We start from the raw sequence: 10506 nt of genomic DNA on the forward strand, positions 1-10506 counted from the left end.
AATATCACTAGGTGTGTTGAACATTTTCACACCACCTACCTTGAAGGGGATGTTGAAATAATAAGCAAAGATGATGTAGGTGATTAGTGGCATACATGTAAATTAGTGTAACTGTTAGTGGCTGATGTGTTGGTTGAGATAGTTAGGATTAAATTGAGTGATTGACAGCTGTCGGTTAAGAGGATTAGGCAGTTATATAAAAGGACAGGTGTAGATATTCTGTATACCCACTCTTGTACATTTTACAGAGTAATGCAAGCAGTTAGCTTTCACTCTCTTATTTTGCCTATATAACTCTCTCATCTCTGTCCAGTGATCCATCAATGGTGGGAGTTTAACAATTTTATTGGTAATTTATATTGTCTAATTTTTTTTATTTTTCATCATTTACTCTGTTTATCTGCCTCGATTTCATGGCTCTATTATTTTTTTTTCATTGAGCCATCTTATAAGTGCTTAAAACTAGGATGTAACAATATTTTAGTTAGCATATCATGAATATAAAATGGATTTGAACGGTGCAAGCGCAATCAGAAGCTGTAAATTTTATCAGAATCATTGCATGCAAACGAAATAGGAATACGATTTTTAAACTAGGTACTTCAAGAGTGATGACAGACTATTTGTGCCAAGTAAGTGTAACTTACATATGGGCAAAATGTTTTTTTTTATATTCCACATGATATCTCCAGTTTTGATCTATATTTTCATAAGCTTAAAGGTTCTCATTAGAAAGATACTCTTTATAGAATTATAGATATTTATATCGTTTAAATTTGGTTATGAAAGTTATTAAAAAATTATATATCAGGTACTTAATTAGTGTGTGTCTGTTGTTAATGTAGTTATGATATTCGTTTTAGTGCCTGTTTGGATTGATATTTGGATTTTTGACTTTTGATTTATAAACCATAAGCTAGAAATTTTAACTTATAGCTTTTTTTTAATTTATTTTTAGCATTTTAAGTCAAAAATCATAAGTTAAGATTTCTAATTAATGACTTTTGACAAGGGGTAGCAATGGTGCGGTGCGGGTTTTTTCTAAACCAGCAAATTTTAAAATCGTAGCGCACCGCATTACCTTTAAAAACGCATAAATCCTCCACGCACTCATACTTGCATAAACCCGCCACGTACTCATACCTGCATATACCCGCACCGCACCGCACCGTACTGCATAGCTTAAAGCCCGCACCGCCCCATTGCCATCCTACTTTTGACTTATTTTTAGCATTTTAGCTTTAAATTAAGTGTTTATAAGCTCTTTTTAAATATATTCAAACACGTACTTAAAAATCAATTTTGACTTAAAAGCACTTAAAACAAGCCAATCCAAATGGGTTAAGAGAAAAGTTTTTCTTTTGTTTGTTTGAACTTAGCAAAAGTGCCTAGATAATATCCCTAGATTTTACGAGCACATGAAACTATAAAAGAGAAAAAAATGTCATCCGTGTCTTTAAATATGAGGAGATTGAAGATGAATATGACAAAAAGGTTCTGTGGCAGTGATCAAATGAAATAACCAAAGAAGCTATAAAGAACGACAAATCTGCTCATTCACTTTTTCATGCTATTAGATATAGCATTTTAACATAGTGTTTACATTGTTTTGTTTGTTACAAACTTTGATTTGTTTTTTCATATTGCTCTCTGGACATGGGCTTAAATAATGAAAAGTTGTTTAATTTTTTTTCAATTCAATATACAATTCTGTCACGTTCAGATTCATGAATATAGCCTAGGAATATAATACAGGTACTCTGCATTCCTACAATCTAAATTCTTTCAGAAGGTACTTACAAAATATCCTAAAGAAAATTGATTAAAAAAAGAAAAAAAATAAGAACTAATAGTTTACTGTAGCTGAATGTAGAGAGTAATGATATTTTTATTGATAAAATTTTCTTGAGTATTGTTTATTTCCCAAAACATTCAAGGAACTGGCTACTGATCATTTCTCTCTCTCCTGTAAAAACACATAAGAGAACCTTAGCTCTTGATACTGCTTGACAACATTCTGAAATTTATGTAATACTGTTTTTTTTTTCCTGAAATGAATGTATACACTAATTTAGGATTGCATTGAGATTCGTGGTTCAACTTTTACATCAATTCAGTATTAAAAGTAGAGTTGCTGGGGATTTATTTGTTTTAACAACAAAATTTTCTATCCATAACTACTACTTTTGCAGCGTCAAGCTGAGGTAGTAGAGACATCAACATGGACATAAAGGTGGACGACGCGAAAGACATTATGTTTTGCTCATTCACCTTTATTGACGAATTACTTGGGCAATCCAATGTTTAGATGTTCACTTTAATATTTTACATGATGGGTTGTAAATTAATATTCCTCTATTCACTGAATGTGGGTTGTATTATATTATCATATCTGAATTTATATGATTTTGTATTGTTTTACCACACAGACTCGATATATTTAATAAATCACTGCGTTGGGCCCGTGCTTGCACGGGAATCACTTATCTAGTCCAAATAGAATGCTCTATCAATCAAGTGTTGCGTTAGCAATTTCACACTACAATATCTAAGTATTTAGTCATATCAAGTATGATTATAATTAATTTACAATATCAGTCATACAAGGCTTTTGGTTGGTCATACACAATTCTCTTATGTTTTTCAGATTTAACACATTTATTAATCATTATGGCTTTAGTGTACGTTATTACTCCTCATTCCTTAATATTTATCATTCTTATTAAAAATAGATATTTCATAATACTTGTCATTTTAAAAAATTAAGACATAATTATTTTTTGCACATTTTCCATTAGTCATAAATATGAAGAGATGTTTAATATAGTGCAAAAAAAAAAGAAGTATTAAATAGAAAAAATTAATTAATAAGGCAATTTAATCAATTTGGCCTATAATTAATTTATTTCTTAAGAAAATGCAAACCAAAATAGTGACAAGTATTTAGTAACGGAGTGTCAATCAGTGGAATTATAAGTGAGTCAAATAAAAATTAATGACTATACCTTTATTATAGTTTATTAGTATCAGTTAGAATTAAAAGTGAGTCAAACTAAAATTAATGACTATGCCTTTAAAATCATAAGTGAATTAAATAGAAATTATTGTAATCTTTTCTAGACATATAGTTTTCTCTATAAAACCTATGAAGATGTAATTCATTTTCATTCTTCTCTTCTTCTGCGAAAGGTATGTAGCATTTAAATTTATATATATTCCTTTATTTTTAATGAATTATATGTTTGTGTATGTGTGTGTGTGTTTGTTTAAATTATTCTCATCGCTCAATGTAATTGAGTTTGATTAAATCTTTGTAATTCTTTAGCAGGTAACAAAATTCATTTGAAAATGAATTTTTCTGTGGGTGCCAGCATCATTATACAAGGTAAATTTTTCAATCTTGTCCTTAAATCAATAAAGGTTTCGGAAAACAAAAGAGAAAATTAAAAGTGTACGATTCATATTTATATATAGATTTTCTTATAAATTGTGGAATTAATGTTGTGATTTAATTTGGTAGTATTGTATTTGAATTTGTTTATTTATTTACCTCTTGCCAACTAGTTAAAGTCTTTTCTTTAATTTCTTATAGATCATATGTCTCATATGATTTGGTCAATCATGTGAGATTATGGTTCTAAGGGTTTCAAATTTTTTGATTGAACGATTTGTCGTTTGATGATCGCTAGGTAAAAAGTAAATCTTAAAAATATAAAAGAGTAATTTTCACTTAATCTTTTTACCCGATTTTTAGATCCTAGAAATAACATATACAGTTTTACCTTTTGAATTTGAACGAATCTATAGCTATTAAATTTAAGATATACAATTAGAGATTCTATAATCAAATTTTACATCGAACATTAATTAATTTTTAAGTCAAGCAAAATAATTTGAAAGAGGAGAGTAGTATTCATTTGATGATTGTTAGATCTAGCTAAAAACTTTGTTGAAGGTGATTCATCAAAAACTCATGGGTTGACAAGTGTCAGTGACAATGAGGTAAGTATATTAAAATTTTTAATTACATATTATGATTTGAGCTCTCGTTAATTAATGTAGTATTATCTTAAAAAATATACGTAGTGATATAATTTATGTGATAATTAAATAAATGAAAATGATTTACCCATTATTATAGATGTATCAGGAAGTAGTTCGAGAGTTAACGTAAGAAACCTAATAAGCGGCCTCTAATAATATAGTAACTGTAATGAAATGGAGAATTTGAAATATTTGGTGATTATATAGGACATGAATATCAAATATATGGTCAAGAAATATGTTGTGTCTTTTCTCCTCGCAAAGTCATTAATAAAATTTCATGCAGTGCCCAAAGAATAAATCTACTGAATAGTTACTCTATTATTATCATAATAGCAAAGTAATTCGTTCAAAAAAATTTAAAGCTATTTTGATCAAAGAGAAAATGTGAATTTACAATCTAATTCTAAAGTTTTGTGTCATGAGCCCTGAACAACTAAACTTTTAGAGAAGATTTATACCTACATAAATATTCTTGTTATGTTGTATGACCCGAAGAATTAGTGTCGTTGATGTTATTTTTGGTAGTTGCCAACTCGTAAATCTTTCTCGTGTTTTCTGTTGAAGTATATACTCTCTTCTTAGTTTTGTTGTTGTTACTTTTTTTAATGTAAATTGCACATCTTTCATAAACTTTTGTTTGCCTGATTTGGATGACAGAGTAAATACTTCGAATAATTTAGTGTTGATTTTTTAAAAAAGGAAGAGAACAAAAAAGGATTCTATGAATAAACATACTTCATGAATGCCTTAATTATTTCTTCAAGAGTTATAATTCTAAAGACTCTTTATTCTGTCATCCAAGTCAAGCAAATAAAAAAACATGAAAGATGTTCAATTCCATATTAAACAAAGCAACAACAACAAAATTAAGGAAAGAACATATATTTCAATAGAAAACACCAAAAAGTATTTTTACTTGACATCCATCGACAATATCATCAATCATACTACTCCTTCAGCTCATGTAACATAACAAGGTTGTTTATGTAGGGTATGAATTTTCTTTGAGGATTTAGTTGTCTTAAATCCATGAGACATAAAATTAGGATCGAATTGAGAATTCACGTTTCCTCTTTAATAAAAGTACTTTAATAGTCTTTGGAATGAAGTATTTTGCTGATATGCTTATATTAGACTAACTATCTAATGATTCATTCGTTGGACATTGTCCAAAACTTCATTAATGATTTAGCATGGAGGTAAGGTACTACATGTTCTTTTGCCATATCTTTAATGTTCATGTCCTCTATAATTACATAGTAATTCAGATTCTTCACCCTATTCCCAATTAATATTTTATTTTCAGATCTCACCTTTTGATGCATGCACGTCAAGGAAAGCTGAGGAGCTCAAGTAAATCACATCAAGTCATTGTGTTGGGAATTTGGAAGGAAGACTTGACAATCACTACCAAGCTAAAGTGAAAGTACAGGGCTCCAATTGAAAGAAAATAAAAGTATGAAAAAAATATTTATGTGCGAAAAGAAGCTATTCTTCAAATACAAGTTGCATGCTTAAGAAGACCCTTATTTCATCAAGGACATTTTATTACTAATTAGATTAGACTATAAATAGTAAAGAATAACTACTTTAAATTCAGATTATTTTGTGATATTGAGATTATGTGTAAAACTCTTGTGAAAGTTGAGGATAAGACGTTTGTTTATATTCAATGCCGGAATTGTTTGCTTGAATATTCATCTTCTTGAGGGTGTCTTTTATAGTATAAGTGATTTTTTATATAAGGCACCTTCTCTAAATTCAACTATTTATGCTCCCTTTCACTTAAATTGCACCTTAGTTAAATAAACATATAGTTACATAGATAGTTAGATCTTAGATATAGTAACTAGTAAGTTCCATACACAAATAAAAGTACAATCTAATTAATCTAATGCCCAGTTACTTGTACAATATGATGTGATTTTATAGACTAAGGCCGTCACCTAGATAAGTTATATATAAAAATGCCTAATTAATATGTGCAAAAGATATAATGAATGTAGTACAATTTGATAAAATCATGAAATGTTTTACACTTTAATAATGATGTAGTTTTAATTTCTTTTTTTTTTTGGTAAACTGGATTTTATATATAAATATTATAAATATATATATAGAGAGAGAGAGAGAGAGAGAGTCATTACAAAATAGGGGGATCATTCTTCTGTGAGAGGCCCCTAAACTGGTGGAATTACATACAATAGTTATAGTAGTAATGGGCTTAGCATTGCTATTTACATGAGATAAAATAGACTGATTTCCAAGACATAAGAGGTTATTAAACAATGACTAGGACACAGAACGATCCCTAACAACACCATCAACATCATTTTGCAGATGTACAACGACTGAAGACGGAGAAGACTGGAGAGAAATTACTTCACCAAACTGGGATAAGGAGAAACTTGCATGGGCCAAACTATCTGCTACTTTGTTAGCCTCCCAAAAGTTATGTTGTACCACTGAATTCCCCATGCTCTTCAACATTGACCTGCATTGAGATAAAATATCAGTAAACGACATGGTAGGATGCTGTAACAATTGAATTACCTCCACCGAGTTAGTTTCAATAATATAGGTAAGATATTACGTGTGATGGCTAAGTCAAGACCAATTTTTAAGGCTTTAAGTTCAGCCAGTGTATGACAATATTGCCCGTGGCAGAAAAACCCACGATCCAATCACCTGAAAAGTTGCGAATGACCCCTCCCAGACAACATTTTTTAATTTCATATATTCCTTGCAGTAAGTTTTAAGTCATATTTGACATTTTAAAACAAAATATAGTTTAAATTTTTCCATAAATTGTGACACCATTAATTAAATTTAAATTTTAAATATTTATAAAGAAACTTGGTCAAGTTTTAATTTTTCTGTCAAACTTTAAATTATAATAATTACATATATTTCTTACATCATAGATATTTTTCTGCTATATTAGAAGTGCCAGTAAGGATTGACATGTGTGCTTTATGTCTTTGTTGAATTGACGGAGGGTATTTTGATCATTTCAATTAATGGCTTCCACATCAGACCAAATTTCAATGTGTCATCTATTCTAAGTTTGAAGATCCACCACATCAATATTGTTGACCTTTATCTAGAAATTTTTCATTCTTTCTAATCATCTTCGTTTTTTTCTCACTTTATTTGGATTCTTTTCAAAAATTCTCTATTTGATTACAATTTCTTTCTATTTCTCCATTGTGCTATTATTTACTGAATTGTATTTGAGGTTGATATTGTTTTTGCAAAAACAGAGTAATCCAAATGAAGAAAATTCTCTGAACTGATATTAAGATTAATCTATATATTTCATCACCATATATTCAAAGGAAGATTAGAGGTCCTTGAGTTTGGAGGAATCCATGTATCTTCATCCTAATACCTCTTTGCATCATTGATAATCTTTTATTGATATTTCTTTATTTTATTTTTGTTGAAATAATAAGAAAAGATGATATAGGTGATTAATGGCATACATGTAAATCAGTGTAACTGTTAGTGGCTGAAGTGTTGGTTGAGTTAGTTAGGATTAAATTGAGTGATTGATAGCTGTCGGTTAAGAGGATTAGACAGTTATATAAAATGCCAGGTGTAGGTATTTTGTAGACTCACTCTTGTACATTTTACAGAGTAATGCAAGCAGTTAGCTTTGTCTTCCTTATTTTGCCTAGATAAATCTCTCATCTCTGTCCAGTGATCCATCAATGGTGGGAGTTTAATGTGGTATCAGAGCTAGGTTAGGTAGATTAAAGCTGCACCGTGGGCTTACGAAAACATTGTTGATTTGTTTCAACTGATTTATAGTTTTTCTTCTGCGGCTAACAATGGTGGATTTGGATATCGATGATCCTCATCATCCCTCATACTTACAACCATCTGATAACCCAGGAAATGTGATAATCTCAGTTCAGTGAAAAGGATTGAAGAATTATTTGGTCTAGAGCAGAGCAATAAAAATTGCACTTTGAGCTAAACGAAAGTTAGGGTTCATCGATGGTACATGCAAGAGGATCTTGTTCAAGGGTGATATGGTAGAAGAATGGGAGAGTGTTATTGCCATGATTCTGACTTGGATTATGAACACAGTATCTAAAGAATTGGTGAATAGAATCGTGTATGCAGATAATGCTTTGTAGTATGGATGGATCTCAGGGAGCAATTCGATAAGGTGAATGGATCGAGAATCTACAATTTACATAGAGAAATAGCCACAAGTTCTCAAGGTACTCCAATATCTCTGACTATCATTCACGATTACATTTATTATGGGATGAGTATCAGTCTTTGATTCCTAGTGTGTGCAGTTGTGCTAAATCAAAAAAATTTCTTGTTCATTTGGAACAACAAAAGATTTTTCAATTTATGATGGGATTGAATGAGTCGTATAGTTCTGTTAGAAATCTAATTCTCTTAATGGTACCAACTCCTTCCGTCAGTCAGGCTCATGCTATGTTAGCTCATGAAGAAAGTCAAAGAATTATTTGTGAGTCTAATTCTGGTTCACATGGAAATGTAGTGAGTGAAATGAATAAAGGTACAGCTTTGTTGAGTATGAATGAAAATCAAAGGAGAGACAATACTAGAGACAACTAAGATATAACGCCCCAATTTTCTATAACCAAAATGCCACACGGTGCTCATGACCTTGAAGGACCACAAGCTAACCCTCTTCTAATATCTATACGTGAGCACTAGATAATATAGGTAATAAATGTGGAAAACTGACGGAAACTTGCCATAAGGTTCAAAACGTCTAAAATACTCAAAATTGGAAACTAAATACTGGTACGTCTGTCCAAAAAGCCTCTAAACTGTCTGAACTGTAGATTTGATGGGACATATCCCCAACGAACTCCATCTTCTAAAAATAAACCGAATCTAATGCAATAATATAATATGGATCATCCTCGAATGAAGAGGACTCACTGCTATGTTTACTGCTGCTGACTGAGTTTGGACTGCTATGGGTGCTCTAGATCCCGTACGTCTGAACCTATGGTATAAGACACCATAGCATAGGAAAGTATGCATCAGTACTTTGAATAAACTGGTATGCTAGATGAGGTAAGGCTGAATGCAAGGGCTTATGCATGAACATTAGTTAACTGAATATCATGAGAATACTGAATGGGGATATATGCATAAACGCACAAACCAAAACTGGAATCGCAGTAACACTGAATAATAACTCTGAATACTGGTTTTTGAATACTGACTTACTGATGACTGGGTCTACTAATACTGATATCTGAGTTTACTAACTCTAGAAAACTGAATAACCAAATCTACTCATATCAATAACTGAGTTCTGAGCTTGCTACTATCGACTGACTACATCTGAGATCAAATCTCTCTAATAGATAGTCTCTGAATCTACTAATAATGATAAGGAATGATTATATCTAAGATCAAATCTATCTAGCGAAAGATCTTTGGATCTTTTAATAATAGAAATGATGGACTGAGTTTGAGACCAGGCCTATCTAACAGGTGATCTCTGGATCTATTAGTACTGATACTAATTAAATTTATGTGAGACCAGGCCTATCTAGCAGGTGGTCCATAATCTATGGAACTATCTAAGTTCCTTACTGAGATAGATGATTATATCTGACAGTCCTAATTTCTGAGTACTGCTATGATGACTGAGACTGAACTGTAACTGTGAGAGTTCTCACTTAACCAACATGCCCCAAATCTAAACTAGTGGGGTCCAACCTGTAACCCCAGCTGGAAGGGTGTCAATACCGTGCTACAGATATAGACACTACTATGGTCAAGCCTCTCTAACGCGTAACCCTGAATAAGAAGTCAAGCTTAAGGTAACGGGTGACTCCTAGAAGGTAGTCAAGACTAAATCTAGTAGGTTACTCCTGATCCTGTGCTGGCTACGCAGTTCTGGAGTATAGAGATTGCTGCTAACGACTCTTTCTCTCTAATAGGGAAGCCGTCATCCCTGCACTTGGTCGATGCTAGTTCCTACTCATAACTGAAAGACTCTGAACTAATTCTTAACTAAACTTGGATGGAGCTGAATCTGTTATTGACTATATTACTTGACTGATCTAACTGAGTTTTCTTGGTTCCATTATATGATGGAATACTGCTCGGATTCTACTATCTGACTGAATGCTACTGAATTCTTGTTAGCTTGTTGAGTTTCACTGAATCCTGAACTCAATACTAAGTACTACTGAATACTATTGAATAGGAACTGAATACTAAGTTGGATTAGACTGATATTGAGACTGAATTGCACTAATACTGAGATTACTGAATTTTCTTACGTTCTGTAACTGTTTGAATTATACTAATCATGGCTTAATTGAGATTATCTTAAAACTGACACTAGATCTAGACTTGCAGCTATATTGTCGGGTATAAATACCCCCAGGACTCGATAACATAAAATTTAAACATAACCATTCTTGAATAACTATGACAATGGAC

The sequence above is a fragment of the Capsicum annuum genome, chromosome 8 (assembly GCF_002878395.1).
Source record: "Capsicum annuum cultivar UCD-10X-F1 chromosome 8, UCD10Xv1.1, whole genome shotgun sequence".
Lineage (NCBI taxonomy): Eukaryota > Viridiplantae > Streptophyta > Magnoliopsida > Solanales > Solanaceae > Capsicum > Capsicum annuum.